Raw genomic sequence first — 12,823 nt, 5'->3', positions numbered from 1 at the left:
AAAGGAAAACAAATACTGTGAAAAGCAGTGAATGATGATAAACATGGACTTTAATGACATACAGGTTTAGAAATTACAGTAATCACCCTTATCTGGGGAGGATACATGCCAAGACCCTCATTCCAAGTGAGTGAGGACATTATGCATGCATTCCTATCATAAAATTGAGTTTATAAACCAGCACAGTAAGAGAGTAGTAATAATAAATAATTATTAGATAGAATCATTATAAGAATATTCTGAAGCATTGTTATGTGAATATGGTCTCTTCATTTCAAATATTGCCCCTTCATTTTTTCATTTAAAGAAAGGGTTTAACAGTTTCTCTGGCTTGTGAGAAGTGCCAGCCAGCATCATTACTCTTATGGTTTGAGGCCATCATTAAGGAAAGAAGGGCTGCCCGATCACAGCACTGTGATACGGCAGTAGGGGACCTGATAGCAGAGGAAGTAACTGATGATCATCAGGTTGCATAGGTAGCCCTTATATGCTAGACAAAGGGAGGACTCATGTCTTGGGCCTGAGTAAAACAGACTGGCATGAGACTTCATCATGTTACTCAGAGTGATGCTTATGACTGGTTTGCTTCTGATATTTCCCACATAATCCTTGTAGATCTTGGTTGACCAAGAATAACCCAAACTGGAAAGTGAATCCATGGATGGAAGAGGGCATTGGCAAAGAAGAACAAATGGCTACACTATGGACTTCCATCCAGCGTGCAGCAGACCACTCATCTATGAGCCTCTCATAAGAAGCAGTTCTGTTTTTTTTTTATTTCTTCTTTTTTCTTTCTGTTCCTTCCTTTCTCTCCCTTTCTTATTTCTTACTTTCTCCTTTTTTAGAACCTACAAAATGTTGCTTTATCATTTCTACATCTTGATTACATTTTAAAATTAGAATCAGGAATCCCATATGACCCATGAATGTAAAAGATGAGTGGAAAGAAATGAAGGGGTATGAATTTGTGTACATATTTGTGAGATTAAAAAGAAAACAGAACAGTGTATCTTAGGAAAATAGGCAATATCTCAAAAACCTAAACCCAGATGTAATCAGATTTCAATTCAATCTAGCATATATTCAGATACTTTGCATCTAATAATAGCAGAAATGGAAGCACATTACATCAAAATGGCATATAGAGGGTGCTTACCCAGACAGCAGATGGAGGTTCCTAGTGCTTGGGATGGTGTTATTTAATGCATTTATGACTATTGCTTAAGCATGTTCAGAATTTTATAACAGTGATATGAATAGTTACTGTATCTCAACACAGCCACATCTGCATACAAGGCATATGGAAAACGAATTCCCCCTGCACACTTTACCCCAAATTACCAATGTTAATGGATATACAGGATTTTTATAGGAAAAACAAATGATGGAAATGAATGCAAAGGTGCAATTGTCAGGAAAGAAGCTTGGTCCTCAGATTTATTAGCAAGAGATATTTCAAATAAGCTGTATATCAGTTGAAAGTTGATAGCCTCATTCCAAACTAGGCTTTTAACACAGCATCATTTTCCCCAAGCATCCAAGTGATGCAGTCATCCTCTCCTATGCAATGTGGTTTTGTGGGTCCTTTGGAAGAACAGAAAGAGAAAATTCATGGTCTACAATGTATCCAACAAAGCTAGAGAGGGATTCAAATTGAGGATGACTTCTCTAGAGAGAGTCAGGTGATTATAAACTTAATGGCAGAATGTTCAGATATTGTTTTCTGGAATATATTATAAATGCAAATAATACTTGCCTGTGGGCGTGCTGTACCTACAAACTCCTTGGAATGTATAGAATATTTTCCTTTCTCGGTTATTCTTAGTTTCTGAATTTAGAAGTTTCCCTGTAATAAGTCTTTTTTTTATGGCAGCAATTTTCATAGCATTTTTATGACCCATTGAAAGGCCTCTTGGTGCAATGTTTGGCAATGTTTCACCTCCAATGCTGTCACAAAATAATTCACAACAGTAGAGAGCAAAGCTTCATCAAAGAATCCAGCCTACACTTGCCCAGATCTAATAGATTACCCCATGTCATGTATCCCAAGTTACCCCACTGCTAATTGGTTCTACTCAGCTTCCAAGATGAATGATACCTAAGCTATACAGGAATCAAGAGAACCTGCTCCATCAGTGGGTCAGTCCACAGCTTTAAGTCTATACCTTGGGATACCCACAGGAAAACCAAACTGCTGTGTTCAGTCTCTAACTTCCACTCTGACCCCAATACATCTCATTTGTCTTCTTACTTAGGTTTCAGTGGAAAATAAAGTTCACTACTGAGACCAGAACATTGCAGTAGATCACTTGACTGGGGAACTAATATTTCTTTCCACTTAGTTCTTGCCAATTTTCCAATACCTCATTTTTTTCCCCAGAGTCCTATGATCTCAAATGCTAAATGGGGGCCCCTGCCGAAGCTGTTCAGATCTCCCCAAAAATCTGAGGCCCATTGTTAAGACTGATTAGATCCTACGTTCTTCTTTGAATCAGTCTTGATTTCTATCTACTGCTCCTCAGCCTTACCTCAGGCTAACAACACCTGCGTAGCTAGGTTTTAGATAAATCTGTCTGACTTTAAACTGCTGATTTTGAATGATGAAGTCTTGCTTCTTGTTTAGCCTGATATTCTCAATGTTAGCATGCAATCCCCAGAATGTACCAAGTGCCAACACAGGAACTAAAAGGTCAAGATAGAAATCTATGTTTCAAGGCAATAAAGGGGTTATAAAAAACAAAGAAAAAGATAACCCGAACAAGTGGGGACCTGGAATGGGGGAATAATTCTGCATTCTTCATCTCATCCCATAATTTAGAAAGGCCTGAAATTTTTTCATAGGTGGCAGTTGCATTAGTTCATTTTCTGTTTCTATAACAAAATAACTGATACTGGGTATTATATAAAAAAAGAGGTTTATTAAGTTCACAGTTGTGTAGGCTGAAACTTCAAGATTGGATGTCCTCATCAGATTGTGCTTTGGTGAGGCCTTCTAATACTACGTTACCGCCTGGTAGAAAAGCATAAAGGGAAATAGCTGCTTGTAGCGGGTTTCAAGCATGTGTGCGGTCTCTCTATTTTTGTGACCCACTGTCACAAAAACCAACCAGTGTCTCAGAAAAACTCACTAAACCCTACCAAGGGTAACACTCCCAATGAACATTGCTTTGCACCTAGCCCCACCTTTAATTTTTTTCTTTTTTCTGCTACTGGGGATTGAATCCAGGGCCACTGTACCACCAAGACACACTACCAGCCGATTTATTTTATTTTGATTCAGGATCTCCCAAAATTGTCAAGTCTGTCCTCAGCCTTTTTATCTTCCTGCCTCAGTCTCCAGAGATCAGCACTGCCACCCTAGGTACCAAGCTCCCAGCATGTGAAACTAAGGGGGACAAACTATATCCAAACAATAATTATGATTGGTTATGATGATAGTAAAAATGCAATACAAATAAAGATGAGAATGATCAAAGGATCATATTTAAAAAGCTTCTTAAATGAATGAATATTTTCCTGGATGGAATTTTTGTCCATTTTTTCCAAAGTCTCTGGCTCTCTTTTCTGTCACTTAGTTTTTTGTTGTTGTTATTTTTGTAACTGGTGTTTTGAATTGGACAGATAATGGGTGTGTTTTCATTTACCAAGCCCAACTATACTGGCAATACCATAGTAAGAAAATAAAATTTCAAATGCATTTAAATACCTAGCTTGATGGACAAAATCAAACTAGTAAAATGGGTGTTGAATATCCATAAATTGTTGATGGAACTGTAAATTGGTGGCCCATATTTTCTGAAAACTTGGTGATATAATATATCTAAAGCCAAACTATGCATGATATTTGAAAAAAACACTTTATTTCTGCATTTTTAAATAAATATCCAGGTATGCCATTTAGTTTTTATATACACAATTTCCCATAGAATTTTTCAAAAAATAAAACTGGAAATTTGACCAAATGTCAGTTTTATACAAATACACACACACACACACACACACACACACACACACACACACACACAATGTAGGCCAAATATGAGGCATTTATAAATTACATTATAAAAACTATGTAATTACAAGTGCAATATTAATATTAAAAAGGAAGACATTTTAAGATCTTTTAAAAGCAATCTATAAAATCATATATTTGCATATTCAGCTCGGAGGTCATCAGGAACACAACAGTTCTCAGACAGTTAAATTTTAATTTCCACCCTGTAGTCAAGATTTGTGGAAATTCAAGACTATTCCCAGAGTTTTTGCATACTCTTGAAGGCTCAAACATTCCTGACCCAGTGCCTACATTTATGAATGATATAATTTTAAGGCTCTATCACTCCAGGTAAGATGTTTCATTCTTTCATCAGTTTCCATAAAAAACTTCACTCACACAAGGTAATTCATGAGTCCTGAGTTTTGCATGGATTTACTGAAGGTGAGGAGGGGTTAAGGATTACAGGCAATGGACTTGAATTTCTACCACTTGTCTTGGCTTTACTCCTCCACTTCCTGCCCTGCTACCTCCCCTATCCCCTGATCTCTGCCTCTGTCTCTTGGTGCCTGAATGCCCTTTGAGATCCAGGCCCTGCCTAGGAATTGACTTCTACCTCAAGGACCAACACATACCCTTATATGTTTGTTGGCAGTCATGGGGATAATCTGTTACCATGAATTAAATGTATTTGCATAGGTGAAAGACAGAATACAAATATACCAAAATTTTAATAGCAGTTTATTCTTGATGGTGAGCTTTAAAATAATTTAATTTTATTATTGAATCTGTAATTTCAGTAACATTTAAAAATGAATAAGTGATATTTTTGTCATTATAAGGAAAAAGAAGTGCTGGGGATATAGTTCACTTGGTAGAATGCTTGCCTCACATACATAAGGCCCTGTTTCAATCCCTGGCACCTCAAAAAAAAAATTCAAAAATTACATTGTTTCTTCAAAATTAAATAATTAGAGTAACTAATGGATTATTTTAGAAGTAATGGTATAGGAGGGCCTTCTCACTATGGAGTGTCTTGGCATAAGCATTAAGGTAAAATGACATAATAAAAGTAAGAGTACTTTGAAAAGTGTAGACCTCCATAAAATATACTATTATTTTGATGTTACACAGAGCAGTGATACATACAATTGTTGATACTGAATAGAATATAACTTTTAGAACCACACGAAACAAAATTTTCCAGATAGATTATATGAAAAATAGATAATATTTCAAATTCTCAAATCCACATCTAAAAAGAGATCCTCTCTCTTCTCCATTCCTTTTTCTCCCCTTTTTCCTCTGATTTTGTTTTTCTCTAAAAAACAAAAGACTACCTACTCTGTCGCATCCCCTGGAATTTCTAATCTAATCATTTAACTGTGCATATGGGTTAATAAAAAGTAAACTGATTCATGAAAAAAAAAAAGTAAGGAAAATAGAGTTCATGGAAGAAAGATTTGTTATATATTTGGGAATAAAGAAATAACACTTTTTCAATTGGCCCAGAAAAGTTCAAAGTCAAACATACTCTTGTTTCTTGATCATTGACCTGAACATATTTAGCTTCTAAATTATGACAATCTCTTGGTTTTGTTTTGCTTTTTTTTGACAATATACAAATTTTTATTGTTTTTTTTTTTGAGTTATACATAACATTTGAATTCATTTTGACATAATTTTAAAAGCATGAAATACAATTTGGTGTTGTTGTTGTTGTTGTTGTTGTTATTTCAGCTGTCAGAAATTTTTAAGTAGAGGTTCAGGTATAGGAAAAATCCAAGAAAAAACGATTAAAAATACAAGGTCCTTGTCTCCATTTTCTAAGAATGTCATCCATGAATATAAAATATACTTCCAGCTCCATACAACCTTAGCATTAAGATTATTGCACATTTTATTGGCCCTTCCTAGGCTCTGAAACTAGAAATTCATCTGCCTCTAACCTTTCCACCCAAGTCGACTTCATACATAAATAAAGAGTAAGTTGAAATTACAGGGAGCTGTAAAGAAATGGAAGTTCCCTGCTTTCTTCTTTCAAAACCAATATTAAAATATATGAGGTGCAATTGTCAAACTAGAAAACTGACAGATGATTCATAAGGACTGAGTGGCCGGCAGGCTAGCCCAAATGCTCCTTGCATTACCGATTCTTAACGGGTCCTTGGGATGGCAGATGATTATTTCCCGTCTAAGTCAGGCAGCAGAAGAGGTGGGGGCTCATGGGTAAAGGAAAGGAAAAATGACCAGATGCTGAACACTGAAGATAATGCCACTCAACACAGCATGCTCAGACATTAAATTTTGTTAGTAAACAGCTTGTAAATGAAATCCCAAAGGACTCAATTTCCCCTCCTCCAATTCTTATCTCTCTCCCCCTCCCCCATCTTATCATCTCCCCAGTGAGGAACAGGCTTACCCGCCAGGCATCCTTTTAACTTGTCAGTGATTTAACTCTAGCTGAGGCATCCAGATATTAGAGCTAAATGGATTTATACATTTGAGGGTGAATATCTGCTTCTGTTCACTGAGCCATGGCATTGATGCCTAATTTGTTACTTACATGTCAAGGCAGCATTGATTATTGTAGCCAGTCTGCACAGCAGACTGGGATTCAGGGCGAGCATGTGGTCTTGTTCCTCCTGATCTTGCCAGCAGGGACTGCTTCTCCCTGAAAGGTCCTGACCGATGTCTTCCTGGTCACAACAGGGATGTGGCATGTGCTGAACTTGGAAAGAGAGCAAAGGGGATATGAACTCCTTGTTCCCATTCTGTCCTTGCTGATTGCCTTATATTGGCTCCTGTTCAAAGATTTCATTCATAAATCAAAGATTTATTGAAATTGTTCAATAAAAAGCAAATGTTCATTGATTTCTAAGTACATGAAAACTGAACTGAAGATATTAAGGAGTGTGTGTGTATATGTGTGTGTGTGTGTGTGTGTGTGTGTGTGTGTGTGTGTGTACACATGTTTACCTATGTCTCTCAGGGAGAGGAGAAAAGGGGCTATTCTGCTGGAATATTTTGGTGTGAAATATTGGAAGTTTTCATTGCATAAAGACCAAATAAACATAATGAGAAAGGCATTGTTAAGGTACATGGTCATAGAAACATAGGTGGCAGCCCTGGGACAATGGAATAAGAAGGGTTACAGGTAGCAATAATCATTTAGCTTCTAAGCAGTGTATTAAGAAAATTACTTCAAGGAAAAATAAAGTGGCTGTATGTCTTGTTATGAGGGCTTTCACTGAATAACAGAATGACTTGGGAAGAACATGGTGTGTTATTAATTAAACCATTTTGTGACCAGGTCCTCAAGGGAAAATATATCATCTGCTATCTAAATAGAAGGAATAAGAATCATTAAATAACACAATGGTCATATCATAAACAAACAGATAAACAAAAGAAGCTCACACCCTCATTGTTGTGTTCCAATCAGTAATCCGGCTTCTAAGAGATACAGAACCCTTTTCCATTCCAGCACGAATCATCAGAGGATAAAAACAGAACTGGAAATGTCCCATGGAATGACACCAGCAAACCCCAAAGTCAACTTCCCGATCTGGTCACAGTTCTAGACCAAAGAGCAGGGAACAGGAGTGAAATTACCGAGTGCTATGGTGTTAAAGGCTTGGTCACCAGCAAGGTGCTATGAAAAGGTGGTGAAGAATTTGGTGGTGAGGAAGAGGCAGGGCCTATGGGAGGTCTTTTAGATCCTTAGTGCTGAGTCCTGGAGGTCTGGGAGTCCAGCCCCTCCTCCTTCTCTCTTTGCTCCCCAGGGATGAGGGGAATATTTTTGCTCCACTGCACACTCCCAGCATGATGTGCTGTCTCCCTGTGGGCCCAAAGCAATGGGAATGCCTAATCATGAACTGGAGCCTCCCAAACTTGGAGCCAAAATAAACCTCTTCTCTTTACAAGTTGATTATCTCGCATGTGTGCTGAAGTGGTGGAAAGCCAAGTGACACACACAGTTAGCCTGAATGGAAGCCACAGGATGGAAAAGGCTCAGAAGAGATGGTAAGTGACAAAAGTAAATTGTGCACACTGACTGGCCCCTGACCACACAGGAGAATCACCCAGGAAGCCTAAGCCTTGCCCTATGGATCAAGATTCATCTGGTCTGGCATGAAGCCCTGGTGTCTGAGCTTAGAATCCCCAGGGATTCTAATGAGCAGCCAGGCTTGAGAGCAACTGGCCTAAAGAAAAGGAAATATTGACTAGAGCTGTTCAAGCAAATAAGCCAACCATCACTGGAGCCAAAGGTTAAGGCTGTGTTGACCTCCCCACCCCCAAACACACACACACAGACACACACCCCCCCACACACACATACACAAAGAACACCTTCTCATTGCAGTGGTCTGAGAGACACCACTCACATAGAAATGTTCACATGGGTACATACAATTTGTTTCTAGCCAACATTTTAGGTCAAGTCAAGTCACATTTTGTCCTGTACTCTGCAACAAATCTTAAGGCACAGATCGGTTTTCTTCATGAAAATAACATGAACACATTATTAGAAAGTTGATCAAGGCATGGCCTCTTTCTTTCCAATGAAGCTAAGACTCTTTCATCATCAAGAAGGAGTTTAAGCGAATTTGGAAAAGGCAAGTGGGAGTCTTATGAGTAGGGGAAAAAAGAACAATTAGGCACAGGGCACAGAAGTCGGACAAAGATTCAAATGACTGAAGGAAATATTTAATAGGGCACTTTAAATTTCCTCTCCTATTGAAAGACCGTCCCTTCCAGGGTGATTCTTTCTCCTATTTATTTAGAACTTGTGTGCTTCTTAAGGAGATTTCTTACCTATGAGATAAAAACACAAAAAACATTAACAAGTATATCATGGAAGCCTCTGAAGGATCAAATTGGTACTTAATGTTCTTATTAACTTTTTTTTTATTAATAATTGAAAATTATTGAGCAGCTCTCTTGCACACATAGTATCATCTAAGTATCATCAAAGTTTATTTTTTGTCATCTGACCCTGGAGGGTGTTCAAAATAAGGGGTAAAACAGGATTTAGAGCCCACTCAGATTCAAGCTGAGTTTGAACAATGCTATAATCAAGGAAAATAGGTCATGTCTGGGATGGAAGCTTGTTTTGTTAGCATTACCATCAGTGACCATGAAAGATTTACATAAGAGTTAGTTATTGTCACCACTTCAAAGATGAAGAGACTAAAAAGGCTAGGTGGAGGGGCACACACCTATAACCCCATAGACTCAGGAGGCTGAGCCAGGAGGATGACCAGTTGGAGGCCAGCTTGAGCAACTTTGCAAGATTCTGTCTCAAAATTTTAAAAAATAAATAAAAATGTCTGGGAATGTAGCACTCCTGAGCTCAATTTCCCATACCAGGAATAAAAAAAAAATTAAAAAAAAAGAAAGAAAGAAAAGAGAAAGAGAAAGTGAAAGAAAGAAACTAAAGAGAAAAAAATAGGAGTGACTCTCCTAAAGCTGCACAGTGAATCACGAATAAAATACTAATATATTAACTTTCATGTGAAAGTAGGTGTTGCATTTATAGGACTATTAGATTTCAGGAAAATCCAATGAGACAGATATCTAGAATTGAGATTTATCTCTCAATTTTCTCTTTATTACCTGTGTGATTTGACCATGATGTTCAACTTCAGCATCTTCATCTGTAGCAAGGAGATAGTCTCTACATTATAGGATTATTGGGAGATTTCCATGAGATGGGTGTTTAAAGTGCTGAGTTATAATAGTCCCTAACACATGGAAGTTATTATTGATATTGATAATGCTATTTTTTTTTATTATTGACAGGATCCAACTTGTGTTCAAATAGGTTCCTGAGCCAGAACTAATCCAGCATCTTTAAAGAGTGACAAGACAGTGAGCTTTGTGCATTAATCACTGTAGGCTTTGTTCTGAACGGTTATAACATGCTGCAGGGGGCACTTCTTTCAGTTCCCTTATAACCTTAACTGGAAGTTGGAATATAGGAAATCAAGAGTGTTTCTTTCCTTTCAGGTTACTATTTCTATCTCCAACAAATAGAGAACATGTACTGAAGGGCAGAATCTGAGAGGTTAGCGTTAGGAAGGTCCTTATGGATCTTCTAGTACAAATATCTTTTTGAAAAATGGATGAAAATTCTGAACCTGTGGCAAAAATTTAAAAAATGTATACCAAATTCTACTGCTATTGCATGGCAGAAAAAGGATTAGAAACCAGACTTCAGATTTCTATCACTCCTTCCACAAAGTCATTCTTGCTTTTAATAACTTTGTTATTAAATCACCTCCTATGCTTAGTGCTTCAAAGTTAAATCATTTAAGTATCACAGACTTACTCCATAGTTTTATCCTTCAAAACCTTATATAATTGATCTATTCTGTGAAGACTTAAAGCCCTTCTGTAGGGGATCACAGTAACACCTGAAATGCTCCCAAATGACAGGGTCAAACCAGTTTCACTAGGATGGTGACTTCCTATAAGTATAGAGCGACCATGAGAAGCCCTGGTGTAAAAATTCCAGGTGACTTTAAATCACTAATTTAATGAAATCACGTTGTATGTGTTATCGTACAACAAAACACTGTAGAATAACTAAACCAAATATACATAAAGTTTTCAGATTATATACATATTTGCCATCCAATACTGAGTATATAAGAGATATCATTTAAATTTACTGTGAAAATGGGAAGTGGAAAATATGGGATCAAAATTTAAGTGCCACCTAAGTACAAAATTAAGATAAATTTAATACCTTTTCATATTAATTGACAACTTACAAATTAGTGTTCCAAATTCTATATCATTTGCTTCTCATATTCTGTGGGGTCGGCCATGCTATCTTCACCAGAGAGGTTCAACAATTCACCCAGAGTTACACAGCTCCAAGCAAGGAATCCAGGGCCCTGAAGAGTGGGTGACTCTCAGGATAGTGTTCTCCCTAGCACAAAACTACCATACCACCTCAAAAGTTTTGAGTACTTAGTTATCTGGGCTGGAAAATGAATAGTGACTGGGAACATAGTTCAGTGGTAGAGCACTTACCTACCATGTGTGAGACCCCACAATTGATTCCCAGGATTACAAAAAAAAAAAAAGAAATAAACGTGTTTAAAAATGATCAAAGAAATCTGAAGCATGTAAAGGGCTTTGAGGTTTTGAGAAATGACTTCTTGCAGCACGGTCAACATAAACTGTGTAGACAGAGTGCAAAGAGGAAACTGCAACTGGAAAAAAAAATCTTAAAATGTCAACCAGGTTAGGAGGGCAGCAGGGAGAACCATCTCAATTTTAGTATGTTCTTGATATATGGATTGGAATACAATCAGAAAAGACTAACCTAATATCTTTCTGAACCATAGTTGACCTAAACCCAATCCAAACTTGGAAAAGAATGAGAGCTGAAGTTGACGGTTTAAGACCATTCATCTCATAGCGTATCTTAGGTGGACAATATGGGAAACAATAGGAAAAAATACTTCAGATGCACATAAAAAATGGGTATAAATTAATATGGTCCCTTACTTTACAAAAATTTTCCACAAATTAATTGCTTATGTAAGCACTCATGCGGGCAAGCATGTGTGTGCACGTGCACACACATACACACACACACACACACAAATATCTTCCTTCCCCTCCTCCTCCTCCTCCTTCTTCTCTTCATCTTCCTCCTTTGTTCATCCAAGTTGTGTTGTGCTAAAGTTTACCTAGAAAACTTGAGTAGGGAACAAATGGAATATTGAAGGACTATCCAATATAAAACAAACAAACAAACAAACAAACAAAAACTAACAGTACAAAATGTAACTGTATATAGACAGGGTCTTCCAAAGAAAGAGAAAAAATAGGATATTTTCTGGAGAAAGAGAGCCAAGATGTTTATGTAAAGAACTGACTCATGCAATTATGGAGGCTGGAAAATTCCGAGATGCGCAGAATGAATCATCACGCTAGAGAACCAAGAGAGCCAATGGTTTCATTCCAACCAGCATCTGACGGTCTGAGAACCAAGATCATTCGTGATAAAGTTCCAGTTTAAAGGCTGAGAAGTCCAAGACACAGAAATAATGATTTTTCAGTTGGGACTCTAAAGTCAGGAGAAAAGCTGATGTCCCATGAAGGCCAACTTGAAGAAAGATGATATTCTCGCACAACGGGGGATCAGACTTGTGTACAATGCAGATCTTCAACTGATTGGATGAGGTCCACCTATATTAGAGAGAGGAATCTGCTTTATTCTGACATTGTAAAGGTTCATTTCATCCAAAAACACCTTCATTGAAACAGCAAAATAATGTTTGACCAAATAATTGGACACCCTGTGGCCGAGTCAAGTTAACACATAAAATTACGTATCTCAGGTACTAAAAGTAAAAAGGCCTTGTTATAGCAAGTACATTAGAATACATAAGGTCAAATGAATGTGGCTTTACAGGTTATTTTTGGTAGGGGGGAAGTGCTCATTACAATAATATGGTGAAAATCTTAATATGATGCTTCTCCAGCAGGTTTCTTTGCAAAATACAAGGACGCTTAAGAAGAGAAATCCCAATGTAGGGTTAGGTAACATGAAAGAGTCAATGGGTACATAATCCATTTGTCCTGAACCATGAGTGGAGAAAACCCTGGGTAAGCCCCTTACCCCTACTCAGGCTCTAGGCTTACATATGGGAAGGGTTTTTTTGCCATAGAGATATGTGTATTTCAAAATTGAATCTTGTTCTTTCTTGAATTCTGCCTTACTGACAGATGAAAAAAACATAAAGTGAAATCATGATTTCTCTACCTTTAAGATTGTCAATGTGCATTATCTTGGAGAAAGTACTG

The 12,823-nt window shown here is 37.4% G+C and overlaps 1 pseudogene; it reads right to left on the bottom strand.

Moving 5' to 3' along the window:
* Positions 1 to 3,061, bottom strand: part of LOC143641002 (ADP-ribosylation factor-like protein 4A) — a 32,823-nt pseudogene extending 29,762 nt beyond the window's left edge.
* Positions 3,062 to 12,823: the final 9,762 nt, after the last annotated feature.

This window comes from Callospermophilus lateralis, unplaced genomic scaffold, assembly GCF_048772815.1.
Source record: "Callospermophilus lateralis isolate mCalLat2 unplaced genomic scaffold, mCalLat2.hap1 Scaffold_82, whole genome shotgun sequence".
In the NCBI taxonomy this organism is placed as follows: Eukaryota; Metazoa; Chordata; class Mammalia; order Rodentia; family Sciuridae; genus Callospermophilus; species Callospermophilus lateralis.
The sequence above is the reverse complement of the archived record's forward strand: the minus strand, read 5'-3'. Positions and strand labels throughout refer to the sequence as shown.